Genomic DNA, 15493 nt, shown 5'->3' with positions numbered 1-15493 from the left:
TAATTATCAACCTGCCATGCAGATCAGGAGAGTATTGCATCTTTACGGAGTGGGATAATTAATATAGGGATACTCTCCTCCTAGCTGACCAACAGCTTGTCTCCCACTTCTACTTCACGGGATCTCCGATCACATAGAGTGGGTTACCACTATGGACAACTCATGCAGTGGGTCTCAAACCCATCTCCATCGATGCATTATCTATCACATTACGTGATAGACCCTTTGTGAAGGGATCTGCCAAGTTTTTCGATGTTTGGATATAATCCAACGTAATAACTCCGGAGTTCCTCAATTTTCTGACAGATTTTAGTCTCCTCTTCACATGCCTTGAGGACTTCATATTGTCCTTAGAACTGTTTATCTTGACGATCACAGTTTGATTATCACAGTTCATCAGGATAGGGGGTATTGGTTTTTCAACCATAGGTAAGTCCATCAAGAGTTCACGAAGCCACTCTGCTTCAACAGTGGCAGTGTCTAATGCTGTGAGTTCTGCTTCCATAGTTGACTTCGTTAAGATGATCTGCTTGCAAGACTTCCAGGAAACAGCTCCACCACCAAGTGTAAAAACATAACCACTTGTGGCCTTAATCTCATCAGCATCAGATATCCAGTTTGAGTCACTATAACCCTCCAGTACCCTTGGATACCCGGTGTAGTGAATCCCATAGCTTGCGGTGCCTTTCAAATAGCGCATAACTCTCTCAAGCGCATGCCAATGATCATCTCCCGGTTTTGACACAAACCGACTCAGCTTGCTCATAGCAAAAGAGATGTCAGGCCTCGTGGCACTCGCCAAATACATAAGCGAGCCAATAATCTGAGAATACCTCAGTTGATCTCTAGCAATCCGTTGATTCTTTCGAAGCAACACACTAGCATCATATGGAGTTGGAGAAGGCGTGCAGTCGCTATACCCAAAACGACTCAAGACCTTTTCCACATAATGAGACTGAAGCAGTGTGATCCCACCATTCTCATCTCTCAACAACTTGATGTTTAAGATAACATCAGCTACTCCGAGATCCTTCATCTCAAAACAGCGAGATAAGAAATCCTTAACCTCCTTGATTAAATCAAGTTTGTTCCAAAGATCAATATGTCATCGACATACAGACAAAGAATAACTCCTTCGCCCCCACCATAGCGATAGTACACGCACTTGTCACCATCGTTTACTACAAAGCCGGCAGCAGTTAATGTTCTTTCGAACTTCTCATGCCACTCCTTAGGATCTTGTTTAAGGCCATATAAAGACTTTAATAACTTGCACACCTTTCCTTCCTGACCAGGTACTACAAAACCATCTGGCTGATCCATGTAAATTTCCTCCTTCAACTCTCCATTAAGGAAAGCCGTCTTAACGTCCATTTGATGAACGAGAAGACCATGTGAGGCAGCCAGTGATAGTAGCACCCGAATTGTGGTCAGTCTAGCCACGGGTGAGTAAGTATCAAAGAAGTCTTCACCTTCTTTCTGGGTATAAACCTTGGCCACAAGCCGTGCCTTGTACTTTTCAATCGTACCATCAGGTCTAAGCTTCTTCTTGAACACCCACTTAGATCCTACAGGTTTGCACCCATATGGACGGTCAGTGATCTCCCAGGTACCGTTAGCTAAGATAGAATCCATCTCGCTACGTACAGCTTCCTTCCAGTAGTCAGCATCAGGAGATGCATAGGCTTCTGAAATAGTCCTGGGTGTGTCATCCACGAGGTACACAATGAAATCATCACCAAAAGACTTTGCAGTCCTCTGTCTCTTACTCCTCACAGGAGTTCCATTGTTACCCTCAACAGGATTCTCAACGTGTTCCATCGCAATGGTGGGTTCAGGAATTACAGTGAATTCCTCACTAGATGGAGTAGGTATCTCCTGATTTGATGAACTCGACATATCCTTCATAGGAAATATGTCCTCAAAGAAAGTTGCATCATTTGATTCCATAATCGTACCAACATGCATGTCGGATACCTCAGATTTTATTATCAAAAATCTATAGCCGATGCTATGAAAAGCATAGCCCAGAAGAACACAATCCACGGTTTTTGGTCCAAGCTTGCGCTTCTTGGGAATTGGTATATTGACTTTCGCCAAACAACCCCAAGTACGTAGGTAAGAGAGTTTCAACCTTTTCCTTTCCCATTCCTCAAATGGAGTCATGGTCTTATGCTTTGTGGGAACTCGGTTTAGGACATGACACGCAGTCATTAGCGCCTCCCCCCACCATTCCTTGGATAGACCCGAAGTGTCTAACATGGTGTTAACCATATCAGTTAGAGTTCGGTTTTTTCTTTCGGCTATCCCATTTGACTGGGGTGAGTAGGGAGGCGTCCTCTCATGGATTATACCATGTTCCGCACAAAACAGATCAAATTCATTGGAAAAATACTCTCCACCACGATCAGACCTAAGCCGTTTAATTTTTCGATCAAGTTGCTTCTCTGCCTCAGCTTTATAGTTTTTAAAGAAAGTCCAAGCGTCATCTTTTGATTTCAGAAGATACACATAACAATATCTAGTGGAGTCATCAATCAACGTCATGAAGTATCTCTTTCCACCTTTTGTCAACACGCCATTCATCTCACAAAGATCAGAATGTATAAGCTCTAGTGGCGCCAAGTCTCTTGCCTCTGCAGTCTTATGGGACTTGTGAGGTTGCTTAGCTTGCACACATACATGGCACTTGGAGCCTTTGACAGTAGAGATTTTCGGAATTAAATTCATATTGGCTAACCGCGTCATGCAACCAAAGTAAATATGAGAGAGTCGTGAATGACAAATATCAGACTCATTATTGTGGCAAACATTATTAATAACTTTAGTGCAAATATCTGACAAAGATAGGCGGAACAAGCCTCTGCACTCATAGCCTTTTCCAACAAATTGTCCACACTTAGAAATTACAACTTTATTGAATTCGAAAACCAACTTAAAACCATCTTGACATAAACGGGAACCGCTAACGAGATTTTTATTAATGGACGGCACATGATGAACGTTCTTCAGACGCACAGTCTTCCCCGAAGTAAACTTCAGATCGACCGTACCAACACCTCGAACGATGGCATGTGACCCGTTCCCCATCAGCACGGGTGAAGTCCCTGTTGCCTGGTAAGAAGAAAACATGGAGGCGTTAGCACAAACATGTACATTGGCACCGGTGTCAATTAACCAATCAGGGGATTGAAATACTGAAAGGATGGTAGGAAAAATATCGTACCCTGATTCCTTCATATCAGTATCACCGATGACAACATTAGCGGACTTGCCGCTCTTCTCATGTTCGCGCTCCTCAAAGCGGTTAGGACACTTTGGAGCCCAATGATTAGGAGCACCGCAGACATGGCAAAGTCCCTTCCCCTTCTTATGAGAATTCTTCTTGAAGTTGGTAGAATGTGATGGCTTGTTCTTTGTATCAAACTTGCCTTTGCCCTGAGTTTTGTTCTTATTGTTTTTGTACTTGTTGGGCTGGGAGTTTATCTTCTGTACCATGTGGGCACTAGAACCTCCCTCAGCAACTCGAGCACGTGTGTCCTTTGCTCTCGCCTTCTCTTCAACATCAAGAGTACTAATGATATCCGCAATGGAAAACTCCTGTCTCTTGTGTTTCAGGGAAGTAGCAAAATTGTTCCACGAAGGTGGAAGCTTGGCAATGATGCCTCTGGCAAAAAATTTGTCCGGTAACACACACTTGAAGTACTCAAGTTCTTTTGCGAGCGACTGTATCTCATGAGCCTGCTGTACAACACGGCGCTCATCAGTCATCTTGTAGTCATAGAATTGCTCCACGACATACAACTCACTGTCGGCGTGCGAGGCACCAAACTTGGCCTCGAGCGCAGCCCACATGTCCTTGCCGTTGTCAAACGACATGTACGAGTCCACAATGGAGTCATCAAGAACACTCAGAAGAGCGCCTTTAAAGAGGGTATCGATCTTCTCAAAAGCTTCCAGCTGTGCTGGATTAAGATCGCCCTCAGGCTTGCCCCTGGTGGCATCATAGCAGCCCATGGTCTGAAACCAGTAGACTGCTCTCGTGCGCCACCTCTTATATTGCGCCACTTAAAGGTAGGCGGTTTCAGATGCGCAGCAAAACCACTCGGAGTAAATTGCCTATAATAGGTTTTTGGATTGTTGGAAATATGAGCAAATTACTACGAGATTTAATCCAAATAAACAGAATATAAATCATGACCACAGCTGCAGAGATTAAACTAATCATGCGAACTAGCATAGCAGATGAACATATCACATCTAGGGCACATACTAGAAACATGAATTCTACCACGATCTCGAACAGGAAGGATAGAATCACATACGGTGCAGCGGGTGTAGCACCGCCGGCGTTGATGTTGTCGCCCATGTCGTCGAGGACGAGGTTGCCGAGGTCGGGGAAGAAGTCGTCGTTCATGAAGTCGTCGCTGCCAGCAGTCGCGCGAGTGCGCTCCCCAAAAACCTGATCGCCCCTCTCCCGTACAGGATCACGAGAGGCGGGGTTCCGGAAGCCTGCTGACCCTTCTCGCGGTGCACGCCGGAAGGAGGGATGGAGAAGACTAGCTTGGCAGCGCAATGATCTGGAACGGTGATGAGAAACCATACGAAGTGGCGGCTAGGGTAGACGTCTGCCTGACTATATATTGCGGGCCGGGTAGGTCATGGGAGTAAACCCCACGTCCGAGTCGTCACGATCCAAAAGAATCGGAATCGGTTCAGTAATTAACGCGTCCGTTAATTATTAATTAATGACTCATTAATTTTCCCATGCAGCAAAAATATAGACAACGTGCATAGCTCTGTCCTCGGCTCGGCTCAATCCCGCAACCCGCGGCGCGTCGTGACGAGGCGTGGCGTGGCGTGGCGTGGCGAGGCGAGCGAGGAGGAGGAGCGCGCGTGTAGGTCTCCTCTTCTCATGCTCATACAAGTGGTAGAAGAGCTCACCTTATAAAGAGGTGCAACTCTCTCTCAACTTCCAATGTGGGACTAAACTTTAGCCTCACTCACTCCACTCACATGTGTGCATGAATGGGCCAAGAGAATTTCAGAATTTTAGTTGGGCTTTTGGCCAAAGGCCTACTAGCAAAATTCCAACAATCCCCCACAAAGTCTCATTGGCACATCTCATCATTTAGTTCCAAAACATTGTTTTATATATCGGTGCTTAGTGGAGACTGTGAAGTAGAACTTCCACTTAGAAATTTATGCTACACTAAATCACAACTTGAATAGTGGACTATGCCTTGAACTACAAGTTTTCTATGAAACTAGTTTCACACAAATTCCTGACCGATACCGGGCTGCCGCAAGGCTTTCCCGCGGGTGGAGCGTATACGTCATACTCCAGGGCCTTTCATGAATTTATTAGAGAACACCCGATTCTCACAGACTGCGACGTTGACAGTCAAATTCATATAGGTGTGTTCCTCAGAAGATGTTCTGCAGGACAACATCTCTGCTTACCCGAATAAGCCACTTGGAACACATTAAGATAATTATCAACCTGCCATGCAGATCAGGAGAGTATTGCATCTTTACGGAGTGGGATAATTAATATAGGGATACTCTCCTCCCAGCTGACCAACAGCTTGTCTCCCACTTCTACTTCACGGGATCTCCGATCACATAGAGTGGGTTACCACTATGGACAACTCATGCGGTCGGTCTCAAACCCATCTCCATCGATGCATTATCTATCACATTACGTGATAGACCCTTTGTGAAGGGATCTGCCAAGTTTTTCGACGTTTGGATATAATCCAACGTAATAACTCCGGAGTTCCTCAATTTTCTGACAGATTTTAGTCTCCTCTTCACATGCCTTGAGGACTTCATATTGTCCTTAGAACTGTTTATCTTGACGATCACAGTTTGATTATCACAGTTGATCAGGATAGGGGGTATTGGTTTTTCAACCATAGGTAAGGCCATCAAGATTTCACGAAGCCACTCTGCTTCAACAGTGGCAGTGTCTAATGCTGTGAGTTCTGCTTCCATAGTTGACCTCGTTAAGATGGTCTGCTTGCAAGACTTCCAGGAAACAGCGCCACCACCAAGTGTAAAAACATAACCACTTGTGGCCTTAATCTCATCAGCATCAGATATCCAGTTTGAGTCACTATAACCCTCCAGTACCCTTGGATACCCGGTGTAGTGAATCCCATAGCTCGCGGTGCCTTTCAAATAGCGCATAACTCTCTCAAGCGCATGCCAATGATCATCTCCCGGTTTTGACACAAACCGACTCTGGTTGCTCACAGCAAAAGAGATGTCAGGCCTCGTGGCACTCGCCAAATACATAAGCGAGCCAATAATCTGAGAATACCTCAGTTGATCTCTAGCAATCCGTCGATTCTTTCGAAGCAACACACTAGCATCATATGGAGTTGGAGAAGGCGTGCAGTCGCTATACCCAAAACGACTCAAGACCTTTTCCACATAATGAGACTGAAGCAGTGTGATCCCACCATTCTCATCTCTCAACAGCTTGATGTTTAAGATAACATCAGCTACTCCTAGATCCTTCATCTCAAAACAGCGAGATAAGAAATCCTTAACCTCCTTGATTAAATCAAGTTTGGTTCCAAAGATCAATATGTCATCGACATACAGACAAAGAATAACTCCTTCGCCCCCACCATAGCGATATTACACGCACTTGTCACCATCGTTTACTACAAAGCCGGCAGCAGTTAATGTTCTTTCGAACTTCTCATGCCACTCCTTAGGAGCTTGTTTAAGTCCATATACATACTTTAATAACTTGCACACCTTTCCTTCCTAACCATGTACTACAAAACCATCTGGCTGATCCATGTAAATTTTCTCCTTCAACTCTCCATTAAGGAAAGCCGTCTTAACGTCCATTTGATGAACGAGAAGACCATGTGAGGCAGCCAGTGATAGTAGCACCCGAATTGTGGTCAGTCTAGCCACGGGTGAGTAAGTATCAAAGAAGTCTTGTTACTGATGGATTTGTGAACTAGGGTTCATGAAGGAGAGGAGACATTGGGGAAAATTCTGGGGTCTTCTCCCGATCCCCTTCTCACCTCTCTTCATTTATATTTTTGTTCTTTTACAATATAGTCCTCATGTCCTTACATAATTACAACTCAGATCAACACTCCCCCTCAAGATGGGGTGAATATATCATACAAACCCATCTTGCTACAGAAAATCGAGAATCATTTCTCAGGTAGACCTTTCGTAAGTATATCCTTCACTTGACTAGATGAACTTACATAAGGCATACATATTATCCCTCTATCCAATTTCTCTTTGATGAAGTGACGATCAATTTCCACATGTTTGGTTCTATCATGTTGCACTGGGTTATTTGCAATATCTATGGCGGCCTTGTTATCACAGTATAGCATCAGTGGTGATTCCTTGAACTGAAGGAAATATGCCCTAGAGGCAATAATAAAGTTATTATTTATTTCCTTATATCATGATAAATGTTTATTATTCATGCTATAATTGTATTAACCGGAAACATAATACATGTGTGAATACATAGACAAATAGAGTGTCACTAGTATGCCTCTATTTGACTAGCTCGTTAATCAAATATGGTTATCTTTCCTAAGCATGGACAAAGAGTTGTTATTTGATTAACGGGATCACATCATTAGGAGAATGATGTAATTGACATGACCCATTCCGTTAGCTTAGCACACGATCGTTTAGTATGTTGCTATTGCTTTCTTCATGACTTATACATGTTCCTATGACTATGAAATTATGCAACTCCCGTTTACCGGAGGAACGCTTTGTGTGCTACCAAACGTCACAACATAACTGGGTGATTATAAAGGTGCTCTACAGGTGGCTTCGAAGGTACTTGTTGGGTTGGCGTATTTCAAGATTATGATTTGTCACTCCGATTGTCGGAGAGGTATCTCTGGGCCCTCTCGGTAATGCACATCACTTAAGCCTTGCAAGCATTGCAACTAATGAGTTAGTTTCAGGATGATATGTTACGGAACGAGTAAAGAGACTTGCCGGTAACGAGATTGAACTAGGTATTGAGATACCGACGATCGAATCCTGGGCAAGTAACAAACCAATGACAAAGGGAACAACGTATGCTGTTATGCATCTAACCGATAAAGATCTTCGTAGAATATGTGGGAGCCAATATGAGCATCCAGGTTCCGCTATTGGTTATTTACCGGAGACGTGTCTCGGTCATGTCTACATAGTTCTCGAACCCGTAGGGTCCGCATGCTTAACGTTTCGATGACAGTTATATTATGAGTTCATATGTTTTGATGTACCGAAGGTTGTTCGGAGTCCAGGATGTGATCACGGACATGACGAGGAATCTCGAAATGGTCGAGACATGAATATTGATATATTGGAAGCCTATGTTTGGATATCGGAAGTGTTCCGGGTGAAATCGGGATTTTACCGGAGTACCGGGAGGTTACCGGAACCCCCCGGGGACTTAATGGGCCTTAGTGGGCCATGGTGGAAGAGAGAGGAGGCGGCCAGGGAAAGGGCCGCGCCCCCTCCCCCCTAGTCCGAATAGGACAAGGAGAGGGGGGCGGCACCCCCCTTCCTTCTCCTCCACCTCTTTCCCTCCTCTCTCCTAGTCCAACATGGAAAAGGGGGGGAGTCCTACTCCCGGTAGGAGTAGGAATCCTCCTGGCGCGCCCTCTCTCCTGGCCGGACGCACCCCCCTTGCTCCTTTATATACGGGGGCAGGGGGGCCCCATAGACACAACAATTGATCTGTTTGATCTTTTAGCCGTGTGCGGTGCCCCCACCACCATAGTCCACCTCGATAATACTATAGCGGTGCTTAGGCGAAGCCCTATGTCGGTAGAACATCAACATCATCACCACACCATCGTGCTGACAAAACTCTCCCTCAACACTCGGCTAGATCGGAGTTCGACGGACGTCATCGGGCTGAACGTGTGCTGAACTCGGAGGTGCCGTGCGTTCGGTACTTGATGGTCGGATCGTGAAGACGTACGACTACATCAATCACGTTGTGCTAACGCTTCCGCTTTCGGTCTACGAGGGTACGTGGACACACTCTCCCCTCTCGTTGCTATGCATCACCATGATCTTGCGTGTGAGTAGGATTTTTTTTGAAATTACTACATTCCCCAACAGTGGTTTCCGAGCCTAGTTTTATGCGTAGATGTCATATGCACGAGTAGAACAAAAGTGAGTTGTGGGCAATATAAGTCATACTGCTTACCAGCATGTCACACTTTGGTTCGGCGGTATTGTTGGATGAAGTGGCCCAGAGCAACATTACGCGTACGCTTACGCGAGACTGGTTCTACTGACGTGCTTTGCCCACAGGTGGCTGGCGAGTGTCAGTTTCTCTAACTTTAGTTGAACCGAGTGTGGCTACACCCGGTCCTTGTGAAGGTTAAAACATCACCAACTTAACAAACTATCGTTGTGGTTTTGATGCGTAGGTCAGAACGGTTCTTGCTAAGCCCGTAGCAGCCACGTAAAATTTGCAACAACAAAGTAGAGGACGTCTAACTTGTTTTTGCAGGGCATGTTGTGATGTGATATGGTCAAGACATGATGCTAAATTTTATTGTATGAGATGATCATGTTTTGTAACCGAGTTATCGGCAACTGGCATGAGCCATATGGTTGTCGCTTTATTGTATGCAATGCAATCGCCCTGTAATGCTTTACTTTATCACTAAGCGGTAGCGATAGTCGTAGAAGCATAAGATTGGCGAGACGACAACGATGCTACGATGGAGATCAAGGTGTCACGTCGGTGACGATGGTGATCATGATGGTCCTTCGGAGATGGAGATCACAAGCACAAGATGATGATGATGGCCATATCATATCACTTATATTGATTGCATGTGATGTTTATCTTTTATGCATCTTATCTAGCTTTGATTGACGCTAGCATTATAAGATGATCTCTCACTAAATTTCAAGATAAAAGTGTTCTCCCTGAGTATGCACCGTTGCCAAAGTATGTCGTGCCCAGACACCACGTGATGATCGGGTGTGATAATCTCTACGTCCATCTACAACGGATGCAAGCCAGTTTTGCACACGCAGAATACTCGGGTTAAACTTAACGAGCCTAGCATATGTAGATATGGCCACGGAACACTGAGACCGAAAGGTCAAGTGTGAATCATATAGTAGATATGATCAACATAGCGATGTTCACCATTGAAAGCTACTCCATGTCACGTGATGATCGGTTATGGTTTAGTTGATTTGGATCACGTGATCACTTAGAAGCACTAGTAGAAAAGGGGGCAAAGGTCCAGGCCGGGTCAGCCCATTAGTCCCGGTTCAGTCTAGAACCGGGACTAGTGGGGGCATTGGACCCGGTTCGTGAGCCCAGGGGCCCAGCCGGGCCACGTGGGCCATTGGTCCCGGTTTGTCTGGACCTTTTGGTCCCGGTTGGTGGGACGAACCGGGACCAATGGGCCTGGCTCCTGGCCTACCACCATTGGTCCCGGTTGGTGGCCTGAACCGGGACCAAAGGCTCCCCTTTAGTCCCGGTTCATGCCACGAACCGGGACCAATGAGGTGCCTATATATACCCTCGCCCGTGAGCAGAGCACTCCAGTGCTCTGTTTTTCTCTGGCCGGTGAGGGGAGGGCTTTGTGGTGCTCTAGCTCACCTCCTATGCACATGAGGTGTTCGATGAAATGCCCGAGCCACACTAGTTAAGCTTTCTCCTCTCGAAGCTCGACCTCAAAGCTCCATTTGTGTATATTACTTCTTTGTGTATATTATGTATATATGTCAGTATATGTATTGTGTATATTGCTTCTTTTCAGATTTTTTTCATATATATGTTTGTATTTTGCTTTTTTATAAAAATGTATATATGTTTTTATGTTCTCTGTGTATATATGTTCATATATGCAAAAGTTAGATTTAAATATTTAGAAAAGGATTATCTATATATGTTCTCTGATTTAGTACATTTTAGGTTAGTTTCATTTTTAGAAAAGTTTTATATATTTAGGAGAGGAAAAAGGAAAATAAGAAGAGGAAAAAGGAGAAGAAGAGGAGAGGAAGAAAAGGAAGAGGAGAAGAAGAAAGGAATAGAGGAGAAGAAGAAAAAATAGAAAAAAATCTATTTTTTCTTTTCTCCTCTATTCCTTTTTTCTTCTCCTCTTTTTTTTCTTCTTTTTTTTCTTCGATCTTCTCCTCTATTCCTTTCTTCTTCTCCTCTTTTTATTTCTTCTTCGTTTTCTTCAACACGAGGGGGGGGGTTTGATGTAACCCCCTCCCGATAACTTCAACACGAGGGGGGTCGATATAACCCCCTCCCGATAACTTCAACACGTGGGGGGAGGGTCGATATGCCCCCCCCCCCCGATAACATTATTTTCCTGTGTATGTATGTCGTCGTTGTTGATATTACCCCCTCCCGGATAACTTCGACATGAGGGGCGGTCAATATATATACCCCCTCTCGACTGTGATAACTTATACCGCGGGAGCACCCCCCGACCCTCTCGCTCGACCAAAACTCTCAAGGACACCCAAACCCTAGAAAAAAAGATGTCGGTCTCCTACCCCCTCCCGCCGCGCCCCTACCCGACAAACTCTCTCAAGGCCACCCCAAACCCTTGAAGCGTTGTCGAGGCCACCCCAAACCCTAGAGAAGCATCGTCGAGGCCACTAATATGATTCCTTACTATGATTAGCTAGCTAGTTCTACGTTTGCCACTAATATATCCATCTGTCATGTTTGAATAATAATTGCCATGTTGTAAATATTTGTAGAAACTATGGACACCGCCCGAGACGAAGCAAAAGAAGCGTTGTTGAGGGACATAATCGCAGAAGGAAGTGATGCCGTCTCGTTGTTTCTCAATGACACCGATGGTCTGGAAGGAGAGGGTGAAGAAGCTGGCTCCAGTGACCTAATGCCGGTGCAAGAAGGAGAACTTGAGGACGGCTCCGTTGACCCAATGCCGGTGCAAGGAGACCGTGATGACGGCTCCGATGACCGAACCGAGTCCGGCCAGGTATATATTAGTTAAGCCTATGCTGACTAGCTAATTGATGCATTCATTGTTTGGGTATGTACACATATTAATTAAGTCTTTGTTCTTTTTTCTAGCACTCCGAATCGAGCAAAACTGAGGTAAAGAGACGAGGCCCGAAGAAAAAGTTGAGCTCGGATGAAAGGTTTGAGATCATAGCAATCGCGCCCGATGGCCAACCGATTGAACCCATCCAAACAAAGAACGCATTTGTTGCTCAGTGCGGGGTTCTGGTTAGGGACAAGATCCCGATCAGCATCCAGCAATGGTTAAAGCCGGCTACAGAAGACCCTGAGGTGTCTTACATCAATGATATGCAGAAAAATGATCTTTGGACTGAGCTGAAGTCAAATTTCACCCTACCGCCAGAGGATGATCCGGAGAAGCCAGTTAAAGAGCAATTAATCAAGTCTTTTGCTCTTAAGAGGATGGCAGACCTATTCAGGAGGTGGAAGAAAGAGCTGAATAGGTTTGTCGATAAAAAAGAGACACCAGAATTCAAGGGCAGATATGAGAAGATCAGAGATCACTGGCCCGCATTTGTGGCCAACAAGACATCGGAAAAGAGTAAGAAGATGTCGGCGACAAACAAGAAAAATGCTGCGAAGAAGAAGCTTCACCATCGCACGGGGTCAGGTGGCTACCTCGTAGCCCGGCCTAAGTGGGCCAAGGCTGAGAATGATCTGGTTGAAAAAGGGATCAAACCAGAGACAATGAACTGGCCAGACAGTTGCCGGACTTGGTTCTTCCGGGCTGGCGGAACCTTGGACCCTGTAACAGGGAAGTGCATTTGGACGGATGAGCAACTTGACATACCCTTGAAGAAGCTTCGGTACTATATCGATGCAGCGCAGAAAGGGACATTCCTTCCAGACAGAGAGAACGACGAGCTCACAAAGGCCCTCGGAAATCCTGAGCACCCTGGACGGACACGTGGCACGCCAGGCTCCATTCCATGGAAGGCTGGGTTTCCGGACGCAAGCGGTTACAAAAGCCACGAGAGGAGGAAAAAAGTGCAGCAGACCGAACTGCAGGCGCTGCACGCAAGGGTACAAGCGATAGAGGGACGAGAAGCAAATCGCAGCAAACGACTTGCCGAAGCTTCCCCTGAAGCTACCCCGCCATCTCAGCGGAGAAGCAGCGTGGCTTCCACCGAGCTGCTTCAGCCGGAGCTTGTCTTGACAGCTCCTGCCAGCTATCCCGTGGATGCTATCACAGAGGCTCAAAATTGCCACCTTATGACGCAATGGATTAATATGAAGGTCAAGGCGGCTGTTGGCTCTGTTTTTCCTAATGAACCCGGTGCAACTTTTCACTGCCGGCCAATTCCAGAAGGATATGCTAAGGTGATGGTGGATCAAATAACGGCGGGATTTGAGGACCTCCCGCTTGACCATCCTACCGGAGAAGGGGAGACTCGGCTGGGTTCTTCTCTGAAGACTCCATGCCTATGGCGGAACGAGCTCATCAACCTTCCGAACTGGACGCCTCCGCCTCCTCCTCCTCCTCCGGCGAGTCAGGGCACTCCGCCTCCGCCACCGCCTCCTCCTACGGCGAGTGACGATCAGGGCCCTCGGCCGGCTCCTTCTCCGGCGCGTGGCGGCACTCCGCCTCCTTCTCCGCCTGTGCCGGCGTGCCCGAGCAGCCAGCCTCCTCCTTCTTCGCCTCGTTAGCACGGGCGGAAGAGACCTGCCACCGCTCCGGTAGCTGCTCCAGCACTTCGTAGTCCTTCTCCTCCGCCTCATAAGCAAGTAAAGAAGACAGCCGCTCCGTCTGTTCGGCCGGCGTCTAGCAGTATAGCCAGAGGCGGGAGGACATACAGATTCGGTCCTTCTCTGAAGACTCCATAGAAGTTACCATACGAGAGGACCCCGGAGGAGAACGCGAAGATCGCGCGAACCGAAGTGGATGACTGGTTTCAAGGGTTGAAAGCAAAGAGACATCCACCTCTGGAGGAGAAGGTAGATCCGGTGAAAGTGAAGCGCACTCTTGCTGCCCTGGCAAAACCACCCAAGTCTCCGCCGAAAGGCAACTATGAGCACATTATTGCAAAGACATGGGCCGAAGCGGAGCGGTCGGGAAGTACAGTCAGTGATCAAAGGATGAAAGAACGACGAGCAGCTGGGAGACAAATTGCCCAGCTCGGCGAACAAGCGAAGCAATCGTGCCCCCCGCTCAAGGTGCCTAGCGACATCGTCGATCCAAGGATGGTGCCCGGTTATAGCAATCTTGACGATTACCTGCCCGATGATTGACATTATGATCCCATGGAGGTTGCAGATACACAGATACGAGTACGGGAAGCCGCTCGTCAAAGATGAAAAATCTCTATCAACGATGATGCGAAGATTGCATGATTGGTACTTGAAAATCTGCAGAGAGTCTGGGGGGAGGAGTACTTTGTATGCGAGAGTTAAACTGGAGCATGACCTCGTTGGAATTGAACTGTTGCCTATTCCATTTGAGGAGTTCTATCAGTTTTTCAATCAATTGGCCCTCAATAAAGCAACGGTCACCTGCTACTGTCTGTAAGTACTACTACTTTTGTCATTAAGTCTCTCTAAATAGCTCAGCTCTTTCATTGCATGTATTTATGATTATCCTCACTATATTATGCAGATTGAAGATCGCCGAATTGAAGAAAAGACAAATTGGTGATATTGGGTTCGTTAACACATATCTCATAGATGCAACTGAGGTTGAACATCGTCCCGAAGATACTGAGGCCAACTTGCTACGATCATTCAAAATAAATGAAAACAAAGATATAATACTCTCTCCTTACAACTTCAAGTGAGTGTTACTGTCTTGTGCATATTCGGTTTCCCTTATATATTAGTCCAGGTTATAGTAATGTAATTGATGAGTTATGCATGCGTGCGCTGGTACAACTATATTCTCCTAGAGATTAGGCTTGAGCAGGGAGTAGTAACTGTCTTGGACTCTAAACGAAAAGATCCCCAGGAGTATGCGGACATGATTGAAATCCTCAAGAAGTAAGTTAAGTCGATCATTATCCACCATATCAGCAACTTTGTTCATTTCCTGATATCAAGTAATTGTTTTCTTTGTCCGGCAGGGTTTGGAGAAAATTCACCAGAAAAGCATCGGGACTACCGAAGGAGCTGCAATTTAGACACCCGAAAGTAAGTACTATAGTAGCATGTTCCGCGCATCTACTAGTAATTCAAGCGCTAGTTTCATCAATATCATTTGGCATTCTTGCTTATCAGTTTGATTGACCTCTATTTCTTGTAAAGTGGTTGTGGCAGGAACAAGGGGATGATTTCTGTGGATACTACGTCTGCGAGTCCATCCGCCACACGACCTGTGAGCGGGGGGGGGGGGCTACTCTGCTGAACAATATGAAGTGCGTAAATAACAATATTCACAATTTTATTTTATTACCATCATTTGTGTTGAGTTTCATTCATTCATATATATATATATGTATTGACCCCCTTCTTCAAATTAGA

The sequence above is a fragment of the Triticum urartu genome, chromosome 4A (assembly GCF_056163025.1).
Source record: "Triticum urartu cultivar PI428250 chromosome 4A, HENAU_Tu73, whole genome shotgun sequence".
Lineage (NCBI taxonomy): Eukaryota > Viridiplantae > Streptophyta > Magnoliopsida > Poales > Poaceae > Triticum > Triticum urartu.
This window is presented reverse-complemented; position numbering follows the sequence as displayed.